General features: G+C 39.0%; 1 protein-coding gene across 2 annotated transcripts in view; it reads left to right on the top strand.

Annotated features, from left to right (window-relative positions):
- The window catches only part of luzp1 (leucine zipper protein 1), a 79332-nt gene that overhangs the window by 19066 nt on the left and 33219 nt on the right, over positions 1-27047 (top strand). Inside the window, exon 2 of one of the 2 annotated variants that reach the window (XM_059352807.1) lies at positions 14705-14763. The gene's annotated coding sequence lies outside the window, so the exon portion shown is untranslated. Of the gene's footprint in view, positions 1-14704; positions 14769-27047 lie in introns of both variants that reach the window. The other variant, XM_059352808.1, reaches the window with a different exon arrangement.

Raw genomic sequence — 27047 nt, 5'->3', positions numbered from 1 at the left:
TTTAAAGATAAATTGCTTATAAAAACCAGAAAACAGTAGCTGTTTTTACGATTGAACCATTTTCTTTCTCGTAGATGAATTAGATGGCCAAGATGGCGACTTGTTTTGTTTCTGATTCACAACCTCAGCTTCTTCCACTCTGTTTTAATCGTGGATTACAGATATGTTTAGCCTATAGCTCCAACATCTGCCAAAAATAGTCTATAGCCTGGTTTATTCATTCGCATTTCTCTGTTGAGACACTTCAAAAGTTTGTATAAAAGTTGTCCGACAATGAATAGAAACGGGGCAGTGAGAATGTTCCTCCCAGTTTGCAAAAGTTCCAACTGATGGGGTAAAATTTCCTGTTTTGTCTGACCAACCCACAAAAATTACATTTATTACAATGCAAGACAAAGAAAATCAGTCATTTCTCACATTTCAGAACCTGGAAACATACAATTTTTTTTGCTTGATTTATTGATTAACTGACTCATCATTTCTGTATTTTGTCTAGTTTAAAAATAGCTTGAGTCATTGGACCCTAAACACATCACTGGCTGTGATAACACACACACACACACACACACACACCATTTGCTTGGAGTGAAGCAGACAAACACACACATCGACTCAGACTATCAGCGAGTCATCGGCTCCCCTCCGGTGGTCCCTTCACCTTTTCTTTTCCCCTCTGTGCGTCACTTTCTGACTAAAAGTCAGCTAACATTTAGATAAACGCTCCAACAAAAGATGCCTTTTAACAAGAATGTAGTTTGTTTTCACTGAAAAGCAGAGTTCCTTTTTCATTAAAAGGCCGAAGAACAGCAAACTAAATTGATTTTCCCAATTGTTGTTGTTGGCACCAGTGGACTTAATTAAGTTTTGTCTTTAAGCTTTTTAGGAGTTTATTTATTGTCACTCTAGTTTTTCAAACTTCTTGTACACAGCTATGATGAAAGTAATGATCAAAAATGATGTGAAATTAGGGCTGGGCGATATGGACCAAAGATCATATCCTGATATATTTAGGCTGAATATCTATATACGATATAAATCCTGATATTTTTATCACAAAGAGAGCGAATGTTCAGTCAAAGTCAAAGCCAAATATGACATGTAACAAGTAGTTTTATTGAAAAAGTTTATTTAAGTGAACGTAAATACTATATAACAGGAGTACCTTTTTTTTAGTCAAAGCTCCATAAAGTGCACATTAAATAAAAGCCACAGCTTGCCTGGAGGAAGGATCACAGTGCAAATTTGAACTATATCGGTACGTGCGATATGGTCTAATTCCATCACATTTAAAAAATATATGAGTGAATTTGACTGAGAAATCAAACTTGAGGCCATTGGTTGATGGTTTGTTCACATGTATGCATGTGTATGTGTGTGCCCTCCTCTTGTAGCCTTGACAAACAGGCCAACTGATTTTCTTACTAGTTTTACATTGTAATAAATTTAATTCTTGTGGGTTTGGTCGGACAAAACAGGAAATTTTACCCCGTCAGTTGGTACTTTTGCAAACTGGGAGGAACATTATCACTGCCCTGTTTCTATTCAATGGTCGGACAACTTTCATACAAACTTTTGAAGTGTCGCAATGGAGAAATGTGAATGAATAAACCAGACTATTTCTGGCAGATGTTGGCGCTAAAGGCTAAACATATCTGTAATCCACCATCCATAACTATATATCTTTTATATCACCCAGCCCTATGTGAAATTAGACATTAATTCTCTACCTTTTTATTTGAACTGATCGTTTTGATGGAATCGTTATTGAGCAACACTGGTGTAACTGGTATAGCAGTGAATGTCTGGCTCACCCACAGTTAACTTGTGTGTTTGTGGACACATTCAGACACAGGAGCCTCACAGGATAACCCGTAACACTCCCAGGTCCCTGAGTGGCTCATTTGTGCACTGTGGAACATTGTGGAATACCAGGCATATTTTATGATCCAACCTTCAGCCGGCTCCCTCTTTTCTCTCTCGGCGTCTGGGTTTATTTGTGAAGCTAAGCTGGTCTGGCCATCCGTGCCCCCACCTCCTCCTCCTCCTCTTCTCCTTACCTCTGGAGAAGAATATTAAACATCGCATTTTAGATGTTTAGCTGATGCGGAGTAACGTACAGGGAGCTGGTGAGTGAATTTGACTGAGGAATCAAACTTGAGGCCATGGGTTGATGGTTTGTTCACATGTATGCATGTGTATGTGTGTGCCCTCCTCTTGTGGCCTTGACAAACAGGCCTACCACATGTGGTGGCGTGTTTTGACCGCCTTGGCAAACAAGGGTAAAGCAGAGCTCGATGCCCGCGGCAAAGAGTGACTCTCGCCCACCCACTTGGACAAACTCAGAGTAGTTTTACCTCCTTGTTTTCACCCTCCAGTCAGACATTTTTCTCTCTGTCTAAACCTCTTCAGATCGTCTGCATTTCTTGCCTCTCTCATCCGTACTTCACTCTCTCATTCCACCTCTCGCTCTCTCGCTCTCTCTCTCTCACTCTCTCTCTCTCTCCCTCTGCCTCCCTTCCTCTCACTCTCTCTCTCTCTCTCTCTCTCTCTCTCTCTCTGCCTCTCTTCCTCTCTCTCTCTCGCTCTCTCTCTCACTCTCTCTCTCTCTCCCTCTGCCTCCCTTCCTCTCACTCTCTCTCCCTCTCTCTCTCTCGCTCTCTCACTCTCTCTCTCACTCTCTCTCTCTTGTCTCTCTGCCTCTCTCGCTCTCTCTCGCTCTACCTCTCTCTCTGCCTCCCTTCCTCTCTCTCTCTCGCTCTCTCTCGCTCTACCTCTCTCTCTGCCTCCCTTCTGCTCTCTCTCTCTCACTCACTCACTCACACTCTCTCTCTCTCTCCCTCTGCCTCCCTTCGTCTCTCTCCCTCTCTCTCTCTCTCTCTCTCTTCCTCTCTCTCTCTCTCTAGGTGTGGACTGCACAGAAGAATGCAGTTAAATTAGTGTTTCTTCTCTTCCTGCCAGCCAGCTGCATCTTACCCTCCCAGCCATGCCAAGCATCTGAGACACAATTGACCTTAAAAGGAAACAATAGCGGCCTATCAATTCTGCTCTGCCAGTCAAGGAATGGCTCGCTCCGGCATGGGCAGGGTCCGCACCACTCTCCCTCTCACACACACACACACACACACACACACACACACACACACACACACACACACAACAGAAGGAAGTGTTTGGAAAGTGAACTTTGAGACTACCAGGAAATAAGAGCGGCCCAGTTTAGTTTTCCTTGTGATTTTATAGGTGTTTACTGTCTGTACAGGGCCGGAGCCAGGACTTTGAAATGCCAGATGCTGTTTCGAAACCTTGTGCACAATTCTTAATGTAGTTATTAGTTAGACTAAAGGTAGTTAAATGTAGCTGATGAGGGGAGATGGTTACAGTCACGGTGAGGTGGTTGCCCAAACAGATTTTGCTCTGCAGCACAGAGTTCATTGTTCTGAACTTCTGGCACCAACCACCTGGCGGCAGCAGGAGTTTTTTAGGGAACGCCCTTTCAGATAGAAAGGTTGTCAGTACAGTGGTGTGAAAGCAGCTTTCGTGTCCTCAATGTGTGGAAAAAAAATCAGGTCTGATCAAATTCTGTTAAAATTTCGGGGTGGTTGACCGTTTTAGATCATGGTTGAACTTGAAGCGTCCACACTCTACTTTTCAGGTGACTCGTAGAGATTAAAATGTTTAATGTCCTCTGACTTAACATCACCTCATCGACTTGTGGATCCATAGGCGCATTTCCATTAGGTACTTTTCCCTCTAGTGAGCTGCTATGGGTGTGGCTAGGGAGAGAGGATCCGCCCAACTTCACCAGTTAGCGGCTCAGAAAGTACCTGCCTCGGGTCGATGCTTTCTGATCTGCTACTGAGCAGCGATTTCGTGCATGCGTGATTATTGTGCAGACTGGACACTGAGGGGTTAACAGATTCTGCTCTGACTGCAGCTGAGAGAGACCGCTGCAGGAGGACTGGGCCGCTTGTGAGTGCTTTGGGACGGCGCTACTCATTAAGAAGAGTAGGAACAAATCTCCAATAAGATAAAAAAAATAACAGATAAAAAGTCACTAGATTTTTTCGCTAGTCGCTTTTTTGAAAAAGAGTCTATAGAGGGGTCTAAATAGTCGCTAAATATAGCCACAAAAGTCGCTAAGTTGGCAACAGTGCTTGCCGCGTCGGTCTGTTGTCACATTGGGACTCCGTTGGTTAGCCGCTACTAAAGTACCTGTATGGGAACAGAGGCCGAGGGGAACTAACTAGTGGGCGGAGCCAAAACACTCACTTTCCAAAAAGTACTGAGAAAGTACTCAGTGGAAACACGTCTCATGATATGTGAACAAACCAACTAGATCTCTATGCTGATTGGAGGAATTACTTCACGTGCCTCTTCCTTGGATGACTTATTGCCAACAATGCAACATGAGTTATAGCTGGTTCCTGAACCATCAGTTGTACAGGAACGGTTTGGCTATGCAGTGTCAGATATTCCCCAAGCCAAAGTTACCTGTAATCCTTGTCGAGCAGCAGTGGGCTCTTGGAGATTTATACAACAAGCCTATTCATCCTCAGTGTGGGGCAGCCTCACTCTCTGCATCCCAAAAACAAAAGTTATTGACCGAAGCATTTGAGCAGTTGACAAAACACAATCGAGCAATGGAAACAGGGAACTGAGGATAAGATGCCATTCAAAGCAGCTAAAATGCAATTTAAAATGCTGATAAAGAACTTAAGATCTGTGGTACAAGAAATTGATTTACAAAATCAAATTGTTAACTTTGGGATTTATTTATTATTTCTTAATCTCATCAAACATTTTCAAAAGTTTTGTTGGGCTTATTTCAACACTGCATTGGCAGCTTCGTTTGCCCTACCTTTGTCTTTCCATGTCACAGTGATTGTGCCTTTTATAAATGCCTCAGCTCGAGTACAAGGCTTGGCTTGTTTTGCTTATACACTCAGATTTTTTAAATTCTATTAGATCATTAGAGCAAAATATTTCTATTGTGTATTGTTCCAGCAGTGATTGGAATTTGACATAAAACAGGGACAGCCCTGGTGTGTTGTGACATAGATGAACATTAAGGCTTTAGAATGTCTTTGTGGTCATAAAGGAGTCAGTTAAAATCTTTAGATATTAAGATACAAATCTAAGTGTAGGAGTTTAAAATCCATTTTTTCTCAGCAGGCAGTCTTTTTTTTATTCTAAATAGTGGATTTAAAGCCAATTTACAAGCCTGAAGCTCCCTTTACTGCCGCGGTGTTCTGTGACAATGTCGGCTGTCATATTATTGTGTAAATACGACATGTTCGACAGTGATCTATCTGCGTAGTCAGCAGTAATGTGTGAGAAAGTCTCAGCTGTTGTTTGTGGAACAGGCAGGGCTGAAAGTCATTAGATATCGAGACAGGTTCTGCAGGTTCACGGTGAAGTTAAAGAGGTGGAGATGGTTTTCCATTTGACAGCTCATCAGCTTGTAGACAAAGTCTTACTCCACCTTGCTGCTCAGCTGGAATGCAAATAGCAGCAGGAGGAATGCTGTTCGCAGCCTTCACTGGCAGCCAATGAAGAATCAATCCCTCGCTCCATTCTTCTCCGGTGTTCCCTCCTCCTCTCTTTTGTCAGCTCCTTCTGTCTGCTACTTTCTGGATCTCTGCTTCCTGTCTCTGCCGGCCGTTCTCCTCGCTGTGTTTCTGCTTACTCTTCACCGCTCTCCTTCTTTCCCCCTTGTCCTTCTCTCTCTCTCTCTAGGCATCCTGTTCACTGTGTTTGATTTGGGCATTCCTTTCCTCCCCAAGCAGACAAAACAACCCCAGACCTCTCCGAACTTCAACCCCCAGTGTGCGCACACACACACACACACACACACACACACACACACTCACACACTCTCCCTTCTGCTAATCACACACAGGAAATGGGCTCCCATGCAAACGAGGCCCGCCTGGCCAGTGGAACCCAGGATGGAGTTTCAGGCCTTGAAATGTTCTCCAGTCGAGGAAATTGAACATGATCTCTCTCTTCCCTCTTCTTTCATTCTCCCTCATTTCACCTCGTGTTTTACTCGCTGTGGTTCCTCTGTCCTTTTTGACACTTCTATTTCACGCTGCATTTAAATGCATCCTTTTTGCTTTGATACACTGATATTAAGACCAACTAAGAGTTTCTCCTCCATGGGAACTTTGTGAACGGAACCTCCTCGGTGCCACTTATATGCCTCCTTTAGTACATGGGTCTCAAACTTGCGGCTCGCGGGCCAATTGCGGTCCTCGTGATGATATTTTGTGGCCCTCACCTTGATATGAAAGTTTAATGTGAGTTTTATATGAATGGCACTTTACCGTGTTGTGTGTGGAAGGTCCCTTTTAATTACTTTTTTGGTCATTTTGTGTCTTTTTTTAATAATTTTGTGTCTTTTTTGGTCATTTTGTGACTTCTATTTCATGCTGCATTTGAATGCATCCTTTTCTGCTTTGAAACACTGACATTAAGACCAACTAAGAGTTTCTCCTCCATGGGAGCTTTGTGAACGTAACCTCCTCTGAACCACTTATATCTCAGTGAAGCAATTTGTTAAAATCATTCAAACTTAAAGGGACGGTTCAGATTTATTGAAGTGGGGTTGTATGTTGTACTTAATGTATTAATAGTCAGTGTATTACTAGAAGTGTGAATCAGCAGAGACCCCACAATACGATTCTATCCCGATACTTGAGTCGCGGTACGATATTATTGTGATTTTAACCCATTTAAGCCGGGAAAGCATTACCGCATTTCTACCATTAAAACCGGGGGGCGCTGTTGCGTTATTCTACCATTAAAGTTGGGAAAGCGGATACGTCGTTTTGTAGTTTTTTCCACCTATTTTCGGTCTCTTGGCCAATGAAATGCATCAGAATACACGTGGGAGTGTCGCAATGCAATATGGGACTTTTGAATTTCATTTCTATCTGCTACAGAGGCTGAAAAATCTATTATTTAGTAGGTGTTGACACTTCTGTTGAATTTCCAGAAAAAAATCTAGTTTTAGGGGGTCATTTTAAAATCACCCAGAGGTTTTACAGGCATTTTTTCCAGGCGTTTTAGGCCTAAATGGGTTAAACAGGGCTGTCTGATGGCAAGGTGAAGTGGTGAAAATATTCTAAATATAGCATACACTTAAACTGATATTGATATTTTTTGAAGGTGTTTTGCTGCGTACCTCTGTTCACAGCAGTACATGATTATGGATAAGTACTGTGCCTGCCCAAAAGAAAAGTATTATTTCATGTTGTTGGTACCAGTCAGAATAATGTTAGTACAAAACTTACTTGTATTCAGATATTGTGGCTGTGTGGCTTCACATGTTCTCTATGTGTTTGAAAAGCTTAAGCCTAAGTGCTCAAAAAGCATATACTGATAACTTATCACCAGCCTCTCATTATATGTGGGATAAAACCTAACCTAACCTACTCAAAGATAAACATAACAGGATAAAATGTTTATGTAGAATGAGAAGGGAGGAGAGGGTTATTTCTGTTCTGTTTAACATGTTGGAGTTTGTAGCTTCAGGTAAGAAATATTGTGTTCCTTTGGCCAGGACAAGAAGTGCTCAAATACACCTACATAGATAAATACACAGTAATGCGTCTTGGTGACGTTAGTGCGCACGTGTTTTGATAGATAATCATATCACATATTGACACAGATCAAACAGGAACAGTAGCTTCTTCCTTTAGTACAATGCAGAGCATAATGTGTTGAAAAGGACAAGACAAAGGTTAGTTAACCCTCTGGGGTCTGAGCCTATTTTGGCCGTTTTTGAATACTTTTGATTTTGCCCTTCATGTACCACATAAAAAAATGTTTACTATACGCATATTTGGACTCCATTTTTTCTTAACCTATATGATCTGACAATTATTTTCTCACTATAACCTACTTCATGAAATCTGATCTCAAAAATATTACTATTTACTACAATAAAAACCAAAAATATGCTCAATGAACAGTTTTGGAACTTGAAGTTGTAAACATAGGATACAAATATGAACACATAAAAGGTCAAATTTAAATATAATAAAACTATATACAAAAAGTCCCATAAAAACATGATATATACAAAAACTGTATATTCATAGGCGTTTTTTTTTCTTGTTAGCTGCAACTCTTCAAAACGAACTGTGCGAAGTTACACAGAGAGCTACACCAACGCTCAAATATTACTATCAAATCTAAACTATCATATCTGTGGTTTTACATGACCTAGGAATGTCAAAGAAAAATTGAAAGAAAGTTTCAAGTCTGGACTTTGGAGTGAAGTTGATAGCAGCGCTCCATGTGACCTAGTTTTTTTTGTTAAATGTCATGTGATCTGATCAGGACGGCATGATCATAGACCCCAGAGGGTTAAAGTCAGACTTGAATATCACAGAATACATGCATCTCTTTTATGAACTTCTGAATATGATGGACGAATGAAATCCATTCTAAATCCTGATTATATTCAGGATGGAACCAAAGATGTACTTAGTTGATCTTCACTAAATACCAATTCATTGAACCTTAACATCATTAAATGTTGCCGTTTTGCGTTTATTTTGACTTGGAAGAACACACTGATTTATCATTTTATTTGGCTCCAACACCAAAAAAAGATTCAAAAAGCGATCTACTATTAGACATCTGTATATGGAAACCAGAAATACTGTGTTTTGCAGAAAAGTTTCAATTCGGCATAAAATATTAGAGCTGGAGAGTCAGTCGGTATTAAGTATCTATATTTATCACATGTTTTGTTGAAAACTCATGTTGCTACATGTTCGGATTGATGAATTACAGCATTTTATGGATTATTTTTCCTGAATAACAGACCGTTGCTGTGGATGCACTTCTGAATCTGATAAACAGTTCTTTTCGCCGAATCATTAAAATCATTTTTAAATCAATATTTTTTAAATTATATATTTCAACAAGTACACATGTATTAAGTGGGATAATGTACAGTAAGAAGTTCATTATTGCAAAATAAACCCTTTCAGGTTGACACAAGAGCCTGCATCAGGGTTTATTTTACAATAATGATCCACTTGCTGTACATTATCCTTTTATATACTTCCAGTAGAATGATATTGTGAGGATATGATTGCATTATGTTTTCATTATACACATTTCTGTTGTCCAAATGAATGATTCTGAACCCAAAATGTAACATTTAATGTTTTATGTGTGATCTTTCCTGCATTGATTACAAATCCTGACACATATAGATACTGGAACATCTGCTTATGAGTCATTATAATGATTACTGTTCAAGTTCATAAGTTTTCATGACCCATAAAAGGATAAAAAGTGGACACAGTGCAGGAAATGACACAAAGAGGTGACGACTGGTTGTCCAGAGTCGGATATAGACTGTGGAGGAAGTGCCATCTCACAGTGTTTCTGTTTATTCTGCTGAGTAACGTAATGAATCCTTCCCAACCTGACATGTTGTGTTCGTGAGGGGAAGCGAGGGATGAGAAAGAGACAGCTGTTTTCAGTTTCGCTTGGTTACGGGTTGGCTAACTGTCTGAATGAATAGCTCCGACCCCCCTACACACACACACACACACACACACACACACACACACACACACACACACACACACACACACACATCCTTGTACTTCTATCTTTGTGAGGACCCTCATTGGAATAGTGAATTCCCTTACAAGGTTATAATAGTTTTGGATTTTTCATCAGTTTTAGTTTTTATTTCGTTGTGAATTTTCGTTTTCAAATTCAGTTAGTTTTAATGAGTTTTTAGAGTGAGTTTTCTAGTTTCAGTTTAGTTTTTTTTTTTTTTAAATGCTTTAGTTTTAGTTTAGTTTTTGTTAGTTTTAGTTTTTTGTAATGGGGTATTTGTTGGGTGGGAGATTAAAAGAGGTCCCAGTAAATTTTGCCTTTATTTCCTTTGCCTTATCCATCTTCATTATATATGAAAAAGTTGACAAAACGATTTTCACTATAATTTTAGTTAGTTTTGTAACCCCACAATATAGTTTCAGTTAATTATCATTATCATGTAACCTTTAACCCTTAAAACAAAGCCGGAAATCTCAAAAAAGCCTTTAAAGAAGTGAGGACCGGCCGAAATGTCCTCACTTTGCAAATATGTCCTCACTTTGTTGGTGAAAAACGTGTTCTGGTCCTCACTATGTATGGAGTACAAGAACACACACACACATACACACACACTCTCTCACACACACTCACATAACCCAACAACACATACAAACACAGACAAACATGTGGTCTCTGGTCAGCAGGGTATTTGGCGTCTTCTGGATTGCTAAGAATGTGTCGAATCTCATTTGTAAAATCACATATTTTCATTAAAATAAGTGTTTATTGATCACACAACTGGCTGTGCGCTCTGCACAATTACACATTTGGTTTAGTGCCGTCTGGAAGCGATGCTGTGTAGCGTGAGAACGTCAGATGATTCAGCAGAACCTGTGTGTGTCTGTGCTCCGCCGCTCGCCTCATGAATCTAACATGACGGAGCCGAGTGCAGAGCAGCAAGGCTGTCTCCTTCCTGTAAAGAAAAGCTGTGTGGGAACAAAGAGAAAGGATGACAGAGAGAGAGAGAGGAGTCGAGAGTGGCAGGAGCAACTAAAATACTGTCTGTTTCTGTCCGTCAGTAGCTGCTTACATGATCGAAGTGTCTTTAAACAGATCACTTCGTCTCTGCTTTGAGTTAGTTCAGCCTGATTTAGGAGAGAACCCTCTTTCTCAACAGTTTCATCTGCTTTTAGAGTTTAACCCTTTATCGGGCGAAGAACTGTATTTGGTTACTTCAGTGGATATCAAAATGAGGTCCCCATGTCTCTCTGTGAGGTCATAGAGCCACGTGGATTTTTCTTCCAGCTAATCAGCAAAGATCAGGCTACGTCACAGACAGTGACACCATGACATCTGACCAATCAGTATGATAATAATATAATAATATTAACTTTATTGACCTGGACCTCCAATGTAAAATGTAAAATGTAGAAAAAAATCTGCAAGAAACAGTTGTGTTATTCTTCAATGACTTGTACCAGGAGAACTTGACTATGAGGGCATATTAGGGCCAAGAAGGAATAAAAATAAGAATTCAAACCTGGTTTGGGGGGTAATATTTCGAGAAAAAGTTGCAAATTTACTAGATTAAAGTGGCAAATCTACAAGAAAAAAAGTGGCAGATTTAAGAGATTTAAAGTGGCAAATCTGCACGAAAAAAGTCAGAGAAAAAAGTGGAAAAAAAGCAACTTTTTTCTTCCAGATTCACCACTTTAAATCTCATAAATCTGCGCATTTTGTTTCTCATAGATTTGCCACTTTAATCTCGTAAACTTTTTTCTCAAAATATGACCCTCCTCCCCTGGGTCCATATGTTTTTTTACACATTCTGGCAGTATGTAATATCCTCCAATATTCTCTAGGGTTGAAATTTGGAATTTGATAGTATTTCAGTGAGTGCCCTATTAAGAGTTAAACACACCAACAGTTTGATAACCTCTATAAACATATATCCACAGGTGAAAGCAGAATCTGGTGTCTGAAGTGTTCTGGTTTCTGGTTTCTGTGTATTAGTATGAGCAGGCTTTGGCTGCATGCAGATAAATGGTCCGAGGGGAGAGCAGGAGAGGAGGAACACTTTGGCCAAAATGCAATCTCAGGATACATCAGCTATCATCTGACAATGATTTAGCTTTTGATTCGCTTTTATTTAATTTATCTGCATTCATATGCACATATCTGTTTTAATAGATAAGCAGAGATATTGGCTGTTGACCCCGAAGGCTAAATCATCGTCACGCCGACCAGTGGTGGAATGTAACTAAGTACATTTACTCAAGTACTGTACTTAAGTACAATTTTGAGGTACTTGTACTTTACTTGAGTATTTCCATTTTATGTAACTTTTTACTTCTACTCCACTTCATTTTGAGGCAAATATTGTACTTTTACTCCACTACATTTAGCTTTAGTTACTTTTCAGGTCAATTCAGGTTAATTTAGTGATTTTTCTTTCCTCTTTTTTCAATTAAACCTCCTATCAGTATATTAAGTAGTTAAAATGAGCCTTATCTTTACTAAATTAAAGTGCTGCTCACATAAATGCAACAATACAAATAATGTAATAATATATTTAAAATATTTGAGTGGGGCCATTCTTCATAACAAGTACTTTTACTTTTGATATTTTAAGTTTTGATGCTGATACTTTTGTACTTCAGTAAGTTTTGAATTAAGAACTTGTAGTGGAATTTCACAGTGTCATATTAGTACTTTTACTGAAGTAAGGGATCTGAATACTTCTTCCACCGACGGCTAATGCAGTCCGTTTTCAGTTTTTATCATAAATTCAATCTTTTAAGGTCATCTGCCCAAATATGAGCTGTTTCAGATTTTGTTTTTGTCTTTCGAGGGGGTTCATTTAAGATCTTTGGATTTTGAACTGTAGGTTGGACAAAAGAATCAATATGAAGACGCCAGCTTTATGGAAGGTCAAAACATGTCAAACTGACATCAGGAGTAAAGTGTTGACAAGGACAGAGGAAACCAGTTGGGAATTGCTTGTAATATCCTCTATTTTCTGACGTTTTATAGACTAAATGATGCCTTGATTGATGGTGGATAATAGAGTCCCCACTATACGATTTTATCCTGATACTTCAGTCACAACACGAGATTATTGCGATTTTAAGCATTTTGTGATATGGTGAGTACTGCGATACAATATTATATAATATATATATTGTGATTTAATTGTTTACTGCATTTTGTGTCTACAAAATTAAATTCAACCAGGAATTGTTTTGTCAAATTAGGGTTAGGGTTAGACATTCGTAGCTGCAGCCTTACATGATTTTATACCAGTTTTCCCATTTCCTCCTACTTGTTATAGCAGAGGTTCAAATGTTCAGGTGACAGAGCAGTTTAAACTCACAGCTTGCCTACATGCCGGTTCTGGATTCATTTTAACATCTCATACAGTCTTTCACAGCAGTTTGCTTATGAAACTGTTTAAACTTTCCATTTTTCTGAGCACCTCTTGGACTCAGCAGTTAATTCTTTCATGTATGTTGTATGTCATGTTAATGTTTCTGTACCAGAGTGCCCTGTTGCTGCTTACAGTTCACAGGAATGTTCCCTTTCTCCTTCAGCCCTCTCCTCCTCCTCTTCCTCATTGCTCCCCCTCCCTCAACTTCCCTCTCTCATCCTTTAAATTCAGTCCAGACTTGAGTCTTAAATCTGGATTCTCTGTGCTTAACCAAACATATGGAATGCTACTGTAGTGGAATGCTCCAAGTCTGGGCTGTTTTCTCCGAGTGTGTGTGTGTGTGTGTGTGTGTGTGAGAGAGAGAGTGTATGTGTGCGTGTTTAACCATGCACATGTTTTGAAGCAGATGAGAGCTTCTAGGATGATGATGATTATGATAATGGTGCGTGTGTGTTTGTGTGCCTCCCCGGAGAACTGAATAGGGCCTTCTGTTGTCGTGGCCAAACACTGCTTGTCTGCTCATGCATGAGTCTATTGCAAAGCCTTCCGAATGCGTCCCATATCTGAGCAGTTAGCTCATTCTTTAGCCCGATAGCTTGACTGTGAACGATCTCCCCCACAGTGACTGCATTGTCAGCCCGGCCGCAGGCTCGGGGCCTTGCCAACTGCCAAACACAACAATGGTGAAAGATGGCATGAGTGTGTGTGTGTCTTGATATTATGATGAACACTTTTTTTTTTTTTTTAAACATATGTTTATTTTGAAGAGGTTCATTAGGTCTACTGATATAATTTTTACACTGTTTCTCTATACAAGGCCAATATAGCAAAATATTTTCTTGTACCTGATAAGATTCGGCTACCTTCAGGTGGCATGGAAAACCCCATATAACACATCACACCTACATCACGTGACACCTCTGATAAAGGCTACAGAGGCAAGGTAGCCAAAACCTGTCAGGTACAAGAAAATATTCAGTAACGCTTTATAATAAGGTCCTTAATAACCATTAATTAACAAGTAATAAGGCATTGTTCTCGCTTTAGATCCGGTAGTTGCAAAAAGCATAGTTAACTTATAGTTAACTTATAATAGATGAGCAATAAAGTATATTTTAATATCAATAAGCAAACAATATAAGATTAATAAAGGCATGGCAAAGACATAATGGGTGGGTCATGGGTGTTTGTAATGCCATTATTAACACTTATGGGGCTTATAAACACACAATAATGTTAATAAGCATCCAGTAAGGACTTACGAGGGCCTTATTACTTGTTAATTAATGGTTATTACAAGGACCTTAATATAAAGCTTTACCAAATATTCTGCTACATACACTGTGAACAGTGATAAACCCACCCCTAGCCCACCCACCAGCTTCTCATCTCTCAATAGTTACCGAAAGAAATACAAAAACAGGAGAAGATTACAGATTAATATAAATCTCAGAACATAGTACATAGTGCAATTCCATGCAAACAAAATAAAATAAGAGCAGCAAGTGTACAGGCATCAGAGCAGCATTAACCAGAGTATCAAGTCAGTGTAGAGCAAGGCATATAGGTATTATTCTACTTCCAGTAGCGGAATTTCCAGATGAATATAAATATGAATATAGAGCACCCTTACAGGATGTGTCAGGAGGAAGGTATGATGAGCACTTTTACTAATCTTTTGCTCTGCTTTTGTGTTTTTAACCACAGGATGGAGACTTTGGGAAGAGGAGCTTAACGTGCTACAGACAAAAGGATGCATCTGAAATGTAAGGTATGCCCTCCAGTGTTTTAGCTTAAAGTTGAATTATTTCTGCTGTTTCTGTTTCTGCACATATTCAGGGCGTCTCTGAAAAGTCAGCAAATGCAATTTACATAAAATACAGTTGAAATGTCAAATCAAAATGTCTTCAATCTAGTAATGACAGTTATTAACAGTGAACGATTTACATATTACGCTAATTTATTGTTTGCAGAATATGCTATCTTTGTGCTTTACTCAGCACAATTATATTCTATGTCTCTCCAAAGGAATAGTTTTGGGAAAATATGGTTGATTATTCATTTTTTCTCTGAGGTGGAGTCAGGAGCTGATTAGCTTAGTTTTTTAAATAAAGACTGGAAACAACAAGTCTAGGGTTGGGCTGAAGTACTGAACAGTTACTGTACTGTGATACAAAATTATATACACCATCACACTTTGGCTCTATCCAATCACAAACGTACAAACAGCAGTTTGCAGTTCGTCCATCTCGCCCTGCTCGTCTGGCAGCTTTGATAAGACAATAAGACTCCAGGAAGTCGCTGTGCCCAGTGCTTGTTTGCTATGGAAGCACGTAACTCCCCCTATTAACCTCAAATTGTTGTTTTGAGGAGTATTTTTTACAGATAGCCAGGCCAGCTGTTTCCCAGTGCCTCCAGCTACAGGGGGGAAAGATTAGCGTAATGCTAAGCTAAGCTACTTACCTCCTCGCTCCAACACACAAACATGAGAACGGTGTCGATCTTTATATCTTTAACTTTAAAAATGTACTGATCTCCTGCTGTCCTTTTATCGTATAGTGACTCTCAGTGTTGTGTGTGTAATGAGAAAAGGGGAAAATAAATTTAAGAAAGGCTTTATAAAACTAAATATTACCTTTTTATATGGTGTGTGCGTGTGTTTGCCAGTCATACAAAATCAATTTACAGCATCAATAATTTTCTGAATCTCAAATATTTCTTCACTTTTCTCCCTCTTACCTCACTCCTCCACCTCTCTTCTTCTCCTCCTCGTCATCCTCCTCTTTTGCCCACCTTTTCCTCCCTTCCTCTCCCTCCTCCTCCTCCTCCTCCCTCCTCCTTGCCTCTTCCGCCCCTCCTCTGCTCTTTGTGAGTCTGTTTCCTGTTGGGCACAAACGCCGGCGCCGCATTTCCTTCCTTGTAGCCTGAAGTCACACAGGAGTAGCAAACACACGTATATACCATACTGTATGTAACATATGGGTCATAAACATTTACACTGCTCTCAGGGACAGCAGCAGCTGGTGTGTGTGTGTGTGTTGGTTAGTCAGCAGAGAGTGTATATGTGTCCCTGTCCCTCCATGTCTCCTTGTCTGTCTGCTCACGCAACAGTTAAAGGTCAATATGTGGCCAAGGCGTGTTCTCTGCGTCTTCACCGAGCTGCATTTACATGCATTTATTATTCCGGATGCTAGTTCACATCCTGCTTGAGCCGAATTCATCCTAAATAGTCCGGAACTAACAAAGACCATGAAAACTGACAGTAAAACAGGAAAAGGAGCTTCTTGCGTGGGTGTCCTGCTACAAACAGCACGTCCCACTTGAACTTTAGTTTTTCATTATCAGCTTCAGTCTTTTAAAAAGGGGATTTTATTAGTGGTTCATTAAGCAGTTTTTATCATAATAAAAGGAATAATTAGACATGTTTGCTTCTTTGCTAAAATAGGAGGAGACGGTTAGCTTAGCTTAGCATTTAGACTGGCGGCATGGCAGCAAACACAGATACACTTCAGTTTTTGTATGGATTAAACAAACAAGAAAAGTGTTAATAAGTGAGCATTAGAGCTACTGTTAGCATGTTTTTTTTACCTGAGGGCGGAGCCAGGCTAGCTCCCACTGCTACACTATAGAGAGTGGTATCAGTCTAATCACCTAACTCTCTGAAGCGAATAAGCATTTCACCAAAATGTCACATTTTTCCATTAAAATGCAATTGCGCAAGAGCCTCAATTATTATTTTTAAATAAGGGTGACGTTTTCTCTTGATTTTCTGTTGTTGTTTCTCCTGTCAGCACACTTCATGTAGTCTCTTTAGCTTTGTTGGCTTTCATGCAAACTGCCAAAAAAGACAGACTACATGATTTACATGAATACTAATATTAGTATGACAATATTCCAAATTCGATATGACTCATAAAAACAACCTTTTTCCTTTTTCATATTATTTTGATATTCCAAATCAAGCCTTATTCCAAATGTAGCTTTTTCCAAAGAAGGCAAATGGGATATGCCCATCTTATTCTGGCTTTAAGATAATATTTGGACATGTGGATAGCTCATTCTGAATATCTCAGCTAGGTTTGTACTGCAGTTTGCAACACACAGCGTCTTCTCTCTTTTACAGCGCGCTCTGTGCCATGCTGTGGTTGTTAAACCAACTAGCTAACAGTTTTCAAGTCTAGAATGGAGATGCATGCTCACAAGGAAGGCCCACAACACACCTGCTACTAAATATTACAAAAGTCTTGGATAAAGATAGATTTTCAGATATGCACAAATATTGCAATGCTGACCTTTTCAAAAAAGTTGTTGAAGTATTAAAAGAGCGAGACTGCTCGGTGAAACAAGTCCGCTACCTGTGGAAAACTTTTTAAAAATTCCTATTTTGCATGTAAAATTGACTATTTTGTGCATAACATCCTCCCTGCCTAAAACCACGTGCATTAGCGTTAATTTCAAAGGATATTTATTTATCCATTGCAGAATCCATGTTGATTTTCAAATTCAAGTTTATCCTATTACATGTTCAAATATTTAAACGCATGTGAGCACATTTGTATGAAATGTGATAAGCAGCTCAGCTTATCAGCTTGTTTTATCCCTGCTTTAACATACATTTACACTCCAACAACTGTGTTTGAATAACAGAACAATCTGTAACAACTGTATGACTCAGTATCTCTCCTCAGATGCACACCTCCATCACTACCTCCTGCTCTCTCCGTCTCCTCTTCCCTCCCTCCCTCCATCCTGCAGCCATTCAGTGCTGCATTCCTGCTGCAGTAATCCACTCTGGCAGCTACCTGCTCTGCATTCTGTGGAGTCACTCCCCTCATCACTCTCTCTCTCTCTCTTTCTCCTTCTTGTCTCTCTCTCTATTGTTCTCTGCTTACCTCCCATTATTACATGCATTTTGCTCTGCACATTGGCCCGCTCAAAGCTTTTGCACTGCTACTTCTTTCTCTCTCTCCGTTCTGTTTCTCTCTCATCAGAGAGCCACTGAGGTCTCCATTCAGCCGCAGCAGGCAGCTAATGCCAAGGCTCAGGCTGATGAAGCACGGCCAAGCTCTGCCAACCCAGCTCTGTGTGTGTGTGTGTGTGTGTGTGCTCTGTGTTAGGACGGGGAAGCAGTGAATGAGCAGGATGTCAAGCAGCCAGGCAGGCAGGCAGAAGGGTGAAGGGCTGTACGTTGAGAGCTATTGATGAGTCTATGAATCGACAGTGTTTGTAGGCGGTTGTCGTCAGCCATCAGAGGGGGCCGGCCTGGGAAAAGGCCAAAACCCGTCATCAGCAGAGAGTTTGATGATCAGCTGTCACCTCCTCCTCTCTCAGGCACAGCGGCACGGACGAGTACGTGCAGCAGGGGAGGCAGGGGGACGAGGATGAAGGGCGAGGGAAGGAAACAGAAGGAATGCAGCAGCAGAGACCGGGGGGGGGGGGTATTTAGAGGTAGAGGTCATGTGAGGGGGGGATGATAGTGACAGGGACTGAAGGTGAAGAGGAAAGAAGAAAAGAAGGGATAGTAATTAGATGTTGTTCTTGACCTTCAATTGGAGGAAATGGCAAAACACACAATTGCTGACCTTCCACTTCAATGTCACACTTAAGTAATTACTTCAATTGTGAGATTTTGTGATGCAACAAGCAGGAAAATTAGTTATTAAACCAGTAAAAACACCACTTTTACTGGTTACATGAGGCATTTTATAGAGGTGGGGGAAAAAATGTATACAGCAGAGAATCACAATATTTTGCATGGCAATATTATATCGATTCATGGCCGCCAAGTATCGATATTTAGCGCTGGTGGGCCGTCAGTATTTGTGCTGTTTTTCTTTTTTCTTTTTCTGGAGGCTGTAGCAAAGGGGTCTCAAACTTAAATTACCTGGGGGCCACTGGAGGCAGTATCAAAATGACCAAAAAAAGACACAAAATTACTAAAAAAAGACACAAAATGACAAAAAAAGATTACACATTTACTTTTCGCAATGACACCAAATCTTTCAACATCGTCTTATAGTTCAACTCTCCATCTGAACCCGACACATAAGTGAACTTTGACTCCTTCTGTGCTGCAGCTCACACAGCAGACTGACCTTGAGTTTATAATTAACTCCTTAACGTGACTCCTAGAGTTGTTTTAGTCTAGACGAAGCCTGTGGTTCCACCTGATGCACAGCGGTGCGTTTCAGAAGCATCCTGGAAGAAACTCTCTGCGTAAAATCTGCACCAACTAGACTTTTGATGGAGCAGCAGCGTGTTGCACCAAGCAGAGCAAGCCAGGCAGTTTTATTTACTGTACTGTATATATATCTTTTATTTTGCCCATGTATGCATGCAGCGATTGATCGTTAATGTTATAGATGCTCAAGTTGACAGGTTTCCCCATCAGTAGTTCAGTATATGATTTCTATGCTGTTATGTTCCACAGACCTTTATTTGATTTACATTCTTTAACCCAGTCCATCTGGCATGAGCATTTGAACTATGTAACGGATGTGAGGTAGCGTTTTCTCCATAAATCTCACCTCACCACTCTGATAAGCCTGTAAATGCATTTGTACGCTCTGCAGCACCTGGAGGAGAGTTTTCAGGAGCTCTCCTCCACTGATACTCTGCAGATACTGCACACACACTGTTATCTTCTGACGGCAAATTACTTTGTGTAAATGTTTGTTTAAGTGTGGGCTTAGTGGAAAGTCAGGTTTAACAATTTCAAGTTCAGCTAGAAAGCACTTTGCTAAGGCTGCACAATACTCAGAACGTGGGAAAATGTTTGTATTTAATAAGCATCTGCCGATTGTAGTGCAGTAGTTTGAGAAAAAAGCATTTTTAACCGAGATTTTTTTTACCATTACAAAGAAAACTTAATAACAAAGTTCCCTTACATTCTCAGCAGTTACAAAAAAAGTAAAATAACAATACAAAAAAGGTATGAAATAAAAAAATCTTAGAGTAATTGTAAAAAATCCCCCATCTTTGTAACAAAAGCAAACACACAAGAGAGAAAAGTATTTTAGATAACATAGCAGTGTCAAGAAATCTTGTTTTTTGGCGTTCCACTGGATTTCATAGATATTTTTTATCTTGACAACTGTCAAACAAAGACACAAACAAACAGCGCAGGGTGGAGGTAATGAATGAGTGTGAGTCTGTCATTTTCTGTTCTTATCACTCTTTATGTCTCTCTTGATGTTTGTCTGTCTGCCTCGCCTCATTCTTTCTCCGCCTGACTCATACTTCTTCACACATGCAGACTGTTAGTTAGCCAGTGTCGAGTCTGACAAGTGTCATCATGTTGTGATGTTTTCATGTTCACTTATCAGTGTTAAACGGGGACACACACACACACACACACACACACACACACAAACACACACATTCCTTACTGAGCAGTTCAGCGTGTGAGTGTGTGTGTGAGCGTGTGTGTGCATTCGTTCAGTCATATAAAGTTTTCGCTGACGTCTGCTGACACCTGAGAGTGCCGGAACAGCTGTTAAGCAGCATAGCTTTAAATAGGTAGCTGCTGTTGGTCCTGACTGTGTTAATGGGAGGTCAGAGAGTTCCTCTTTAAAAAAGTATGATAAAAAAAATATACTGACCCGGGGGAGGGGCGTAATATTTAGAGAAAAGAGTTGCAAATTTATGAGAAAAAAAGTGGCAAATCTAAAAGAAAAAAATCGAAGATTTATGAGATTAAAAGTGGCAAATTTACAAGAAAAAAAAGTTGTAGATTTATGAGGAAAAAGGCAAAAATCTACAAGAAAACAGTAGCAGATAATGAGAAAAAAGTGGCAAATCTAAAAGAAAAAAGTTGCAGATTTTTTAGATTAAAAGTGGCAAATGTACGAGAAAAAAGTTGCAGATTTATGAGATTAGAAGTGGCAAATGTACGAGAAAAAAGTTACAGATTTATGAGATTAAAAGTGGCAAATGTATGAGAATAAAGTTGCAGATTATGCGAATAAACGTGGCAAATCTAAAAGAAAAAAGTTGCAGATTATTCGAATAAAAGTGGCAAATCTAAAAGAAAAAAATAGCAGATTTATGAGATAAAAAGTGGCAAATGTACAAGGAAAAGTAGCAGATTATGAGGAAAAAAAGTGGCAAATCTATGAGAAAAAAAGTCGCAGATTTATAAGATTAAAAATGGCAACCAACAAGAAAAAAGTTGCAGATTTCAGTGAATTGCCCGTAGATGTAACCAGCGATATCCTTCATCTGTCCATTGTGTTTTAGTTCCTGGTGCAGAAAAGCTCCTCATCACCTCATCCAAATTAGTACAGTGTTTTCTTCTGAATAAGCCCAATTCACGACAATGTTCCTCTTAGAGCTTTTTGATCACATCACAGGATCTTTGCACATAGATATAGATAGATAGTTTGAAAAAGCATCAAAACCAATGCAGCAGAAGCACAGATAGTGTCAGCACTTCTCCTCTGATCATCTTATCTAATCACAGCTCTTATTAATGTCACAGTGTGGTCAAACTGTTACGTCTCCTACTGGAGTCTTAATGTCTGTCACTTCACAGCTGGGGTTTCCTGTGGTTTCTGCCACAAGATAGCAAATTACACACGCATACACATGCAGAATCACATGCACATTCTTGAAATCGTCATTTTTGTGCACATGGATGTTATGAACATGAGTTTTACTCATTACCTAACCCTCCTGTTATGATCCTTTCTCAGGAACAGCAATAATGTTTGTCAATCTGACCCGAGGCATGTTTAATTATCCAAAAAATCCCAATAAACATTGTTTATATTTCATTAATTAAATCTATTACTAACCATTTCAATCAATATTTAGTGCATTGGTGTTCTTTACCTTTCACAGATCATGGTTCAATGAGGATAATTCACTCGTTTTCCATTAAAAATGCATGTTAAAACTTTATTTTATGTACATTGGAAAGACCTACATATAAAATGTAATGGTTTTACATGACATTGATTTTTTGGAAATTTTATTTTACATTTTTAAAGTCTTTCTTTTTATGAAAAAATATTTTTTACTATTTCTTTTTAGATTTTTTCAACTTTGAAATGGGTCAATTTGACCCGCAAACATAACAGGAAGGGTTAAGAAAGAATTAATTGCATTTATGTCACTCATTACAGTCTGATCATATAATACTTTATGTGCAATACTTCAGTGGCTTAATTGTGAGAGATGGGGTTTTTCCACAAATTACTTATTACAATTTTATTGTCCTTGTCAGATTTGAAGTGCCCACATGTGTTTTTCTATCTGTACGAAACTATTAAGCAACGAAACTCCAGTTTGATTTCCAACATCGTAGTCAGACTGCAGGACCAAACACAATCTGCTCTCCTAATCAGGCCTCGCTCCTGTTTGCCTCGGTGTCTTGTGTGGAGAGTTTTTCATGTTTACAGTGTCACTGACCTCTGACCACAAACACAAAGGGCAGCAGGCTGAGGGCATGCAGGAGAAGAGCTGGGAAATATTTCATGGAAACAAGACGGGGAGTCACATGGAACATAAATCTGTGTGTTTAAATCAATATCAAGAGGAAAACTTGTTTGTCTTATGCAAGTGAACCTCACATATATTTAGAAAGTAGAGCTGGGCGATATGGACCAAAAGTAATTTCCTGATATATATTTAGGTTGAATATAGATATACGATATATATCCTGATATTTTTATCGCAAAGTGAGAGCAAATGTTCAGTCAAAGTCAAATATGACATGTCACAAGTAGTTTTATTGAAACTGTTTATTTAAGTGAACGTAAATACTGTATAACGACAGGAGTACCTTTTTATAAAATCAAAGCGCCATATAGTGCACATTTAAATAAAATAAAAATCTTCAATAAATATAACCTATGAAATAAAATAGGCCAATCTTTTTTTCTGAAATAAATACACTTATATGAGAAAAGAATAATGAACATTACAAAAGAACTGAATATGACAAACCCTAGTAAAGGCAGCATTTATATATAAAGTAGCCTCCCTTTGAACTATATCGATATATGCAATATGGTCTAATTCCATATCACATTTAAAAATATATTGATATATTTTTTATATCAATATATATATCGCCCAGCCCTATTAGAAAGTATTATGCAAATCTAATTTTGCATCTAGTTTTCATATTATTTATGAAAGTACAGCATTTTTGAGGTGTTGGACAGTCAGCGCATGGACATTTTATTAATGGTATAAGGTTGGGCTGATCTGTGTGGCTGTAGGTTTGAGTGAAAACTGTATTGGAGCACATTTTTTTCCTGCAGAGATAAGGACTCACCATGTGTTCAGAGCTGGTTGTGAGACCAGCTGGATCCGAATAAGCAGAGGAAGATGGATGGATGGGTCAGGTTTTGGTTAATTCTGACCTTTAATCTGCAACATCACCTGCCAGGACAATAACTTAATACACAACTCTTTGTTGTCAAATAGTTTTTAACTGAGAAGGAATTTGATTGGTTCTTGATGCATAAGGATAAAAAATACCAAAGAAAATATAAAAGGCAAACACAAGTACTGCAGGCAGTCAAGAAACAGAGAACAAAAAAGGACAATAAAAATACTTAAGAAATATGTGCATTATTTCATGCTGAGCAGTTTTGTGCATGGATGTGCAAAAGTTGACAGTATAAAAAGAGAATATGTGCAGTTATGTCCAGAGATGTGTTTTGCATTAAACAGAGCGGTACCTGAAGGATGCAAGACGTATTATTATTGATGTGTAGTTGTCGTATTGTTATTGAGTGAAGCTTGATAGATTCTGTGTTTCTATCAGAACTGATTACATTTAAGTTGCTCCAGATCTCCTTGGCTGGCTGCAGATCTGCCCGAGGCCCAGCTAGCAACTGACTGGCTAGTATTTTCAGGAGCTGCTGGTTTTTTTTTTTTAAAATAGAGCATCTAATATCCTTCTCTTGCTCTGCTTCTCGTCACAGCAACACTGACTGTTTCATGTAATCCTGTCTGAGTGTAGTGCTGATGTTCGATCAAGAACATGCCCCAAATTACTGTTGCGGCACCAAAGATCAGGAGGCGAGCCGAGCCGAGAAGCTCTGAGGGCTTTGAGTATAAATTCAACCTTCAGAGTTACATCTGCAACTGGGTCATAAACAGAGAAGCCAGAAATTTCGTGCATGTGTAGAACCAGCGTTCTCCTGCACTGTAAGCCCTGTCATGTCTCTCTTCCAACTTTCCCCAGCGTTTTTATCCTCCTCCCCATATGTCCGTCTCTCATCTTCTTATCATGCCCTCTCACATAAGCATCAAGCTGCTTTTAAGCCCCAGTAACAAGACTCTTGATGTAAACGGACAGGGGAGGGGAGGAGAGACCTAGAAAAGACTCTGGGTTACTGGGCCAAGACCGGAGAGAGGACTGTGGCTTTGCTTTCAGTCTAAAACTGATCATAACGTTGTTAGGGAAAGCTTTGTTCTAAGCTTCACCTTTGACCTCACTGGCCACATTTCAACTTTCAGAATAGAGCAAGAATAAGATTAAGATTTGCGATCATATTTATATTCATAACCTGTCACTACCCTGTACTGTATGTGTGCATGCTTTTATTGCAGCTGGGATTGGTTGTGCACATTATCCGCTTCTGTGCAACTTATTGTCAGCGTTGAAAGAAACACTTTAATGTAATTCTACTACTTTTTGTGGTAACTAGAAGTGTAACAAATTACCTTTTAAATTAAATAACAGTGTCTTGTCTATGTCTTGTACGATGGGGTATTAGGGCATGAAAAAAAAAAAGTATGAAAAAAATATATATACTGATCCGGGGAAGGGGGGTAATATTTAGAGAAAAGAGTTGCAAATTTATGACAGAAAAAAAGGCAAATCTAGTAAAAAGTTGAGAAAAAAAGTTGAAAAAAAAAGTTCTAGAAAAAAGTTGCAGATTTATGAGATTAAAAGTGGCAAATCTAAAAGAAAAAAGTTGCAGATTTATGAGATTAAAAGTGGCAAATCTAAAAGAAAAAAGTTGCAGATTTATGAGATTAAAAGTGGCAAATCTAAAAGAAAAAATTGCAGATTTATGAGATAAAAAGTGGCAAATGTACGAGAAAAAGTAGCAGATATATGACGAAAAAGTGGCAGATCTATGACAAAAAAGTCGCAGATTTATGAGATTAAAAATGGCAAATCAACAAGAAAAAAGTTGCAGATTTGAGTGAATTTCCCGTAGATGTAACCAGCGATATCCTTCATCTGTCCATTGTGTTTTAGTTCCTTATGCAGAAAAGCTCCTCATCACCTTATCTAAATTAGTACAGTGTTTTCTTCTGAATAAGCCCAATTCACAGCAGTGTCTCTTCAAAGTCTGGATACTTATGATAATATGGTGATTCTGGGCTAAAACCGCAAGTATTTCCTTATTACTAAATCAGGTCAAAGTATAATTTGATTAAGTCACTCCCTATAGACATAGGCATGTGCAGCTTCTGTGGTGATGGAGTTCCTTGAAAACAAAACACTAGCGTATTTTCTGACTTTTTTTCTCAGAAATCTGCTACTTTTTCTTGTAGATTTGCCGCTTTTTTCTCAAAATATTACCCCCCTCTCCTGGGTCCGTATTATTATTATTTTTTCATACTTGGCCCTAATATGCCGTTGTAGTCTTGCCACAGCAACACTAAAATATCATCACAATGTGTGCAGTTATAAGAGAATTTAAGCAGGTAAAACCTCAATTCCAAAAGTTGGGACAATGACTTAAATGGAAATAAAACACAATGCCATATTTTGTTACCTTTTTGATTAATATTTAATTAAAACTGTAAAAAGACGATATAGTTTCTCTTATGCAGTAATTAGAAAAATATTTCACTTATATTTGAAGTAATGAAGTAACTAATAACTGTAATTAATTAAACTTTTTGCAGGTGTTATATGTTAGATCGCCCTAGGGATTTTTATTTTTTAATCATTTTCATTCTCAATTAACCTGGTAATTTTTTTTCTTGATTAGTTGTTTTTAAATGTCAAAAAAAACTGAAAAAAATTCCTTCACAATTCCCAGATCTAAAGTTATTTCCACATACTCCAGACAACAACTTCTTTTCCAACAATAGACTTTCTCTCGCACTGCCGTCTTCATTTTCCTTCTTTTTTTCCTTCTTCCCTCTGTTATTTTGGCTTTGTCACTCCCTGCGTTCAAAACCATAAAAAGCCACCGTTTCTCTTAAATTGTAAAATGAGTTTAGACTGTTAACAAATGACAGGAAATCCAAACTGAAATGAAGCTAAGTGTCCCTGCCGAGTATTTCCAATCATTGGCAGCCGAGGCCTCGCAGGAAAGACCCTCCGGAGTAATGGAGCAAAACTGTCATGCATCTACTTAACTTTTATTCTGCTTTCACTCTATTTCTAGTGGAGAAAAGGAAATGGTGTCAGGAAGGAATATGTTAACGTTGAGTGACAAACAGAAAGCATCTGCTTTTTCGTTAGAGTGGTATTGTGGTTAACTTCTATGTCCTCTCCCATAAACAAATCTATTTTTTTACCGGAGTCGACGTTTTGTTTACCCACCATTTCACCACATTTCAATACTTGTGCAGTAAGTGCTCATTTCTCCCAGGATGTTAAGGAAAAACCCAAGGAGAGTAGGTACTCCCATCCCTAATGAATACGCTACATGACCTTAGTTCCTTATCCATTTTTCTGCTGAAATGCAACACGGCCTTTTTCATTTCTTTACCATTTTTCCAGAAGCGGTGCAAAACTGAAAGGGTGAAAAAAACAAAACACACACACACAGAGCGAAGAAAAAAGGAACATGACAGCACAGGAAACGACAAACCGAACATTATGGGATGCCGGTTTTCTCTTTCTTGGAAAAACGGAAAAATGCAGGCCAAGCATCAGGTCTCCACCATCTTGTGGCTTCCAGTGCTGCGCCAGCATCCATCCACTGCAGCCGTCCCTCCTCTAACACACACACACAGAAAAACACACACAAAGTATTTGTCACACATTCGCAAATGCAAACTGGCAATAACCCCCTACATGAAGATGCGGTTGAGGCATTTTGATTGGACTGGGGCCCTTTAT

The sequence above is a fragment of the Centropristis striata genome, chromosome 16, assembly GCF_030273125.1.
Source record: "Centropristis striata isolate RG_2023a ecotype Rhode Island chromosome 16, C.striata_1.0, whole genome shotgun sequence".
NCBI classification, from domain to species: Eukaryota; Metazoa; Chordata; class Actinopteri; order Perciformes; family Serranidae; genus Centropristis; species Centropristis striata.
Note: the sequence above shows the minus strand (reverse complement) of the source record. Positions and strands in the feature narration are given on the sequence as shown.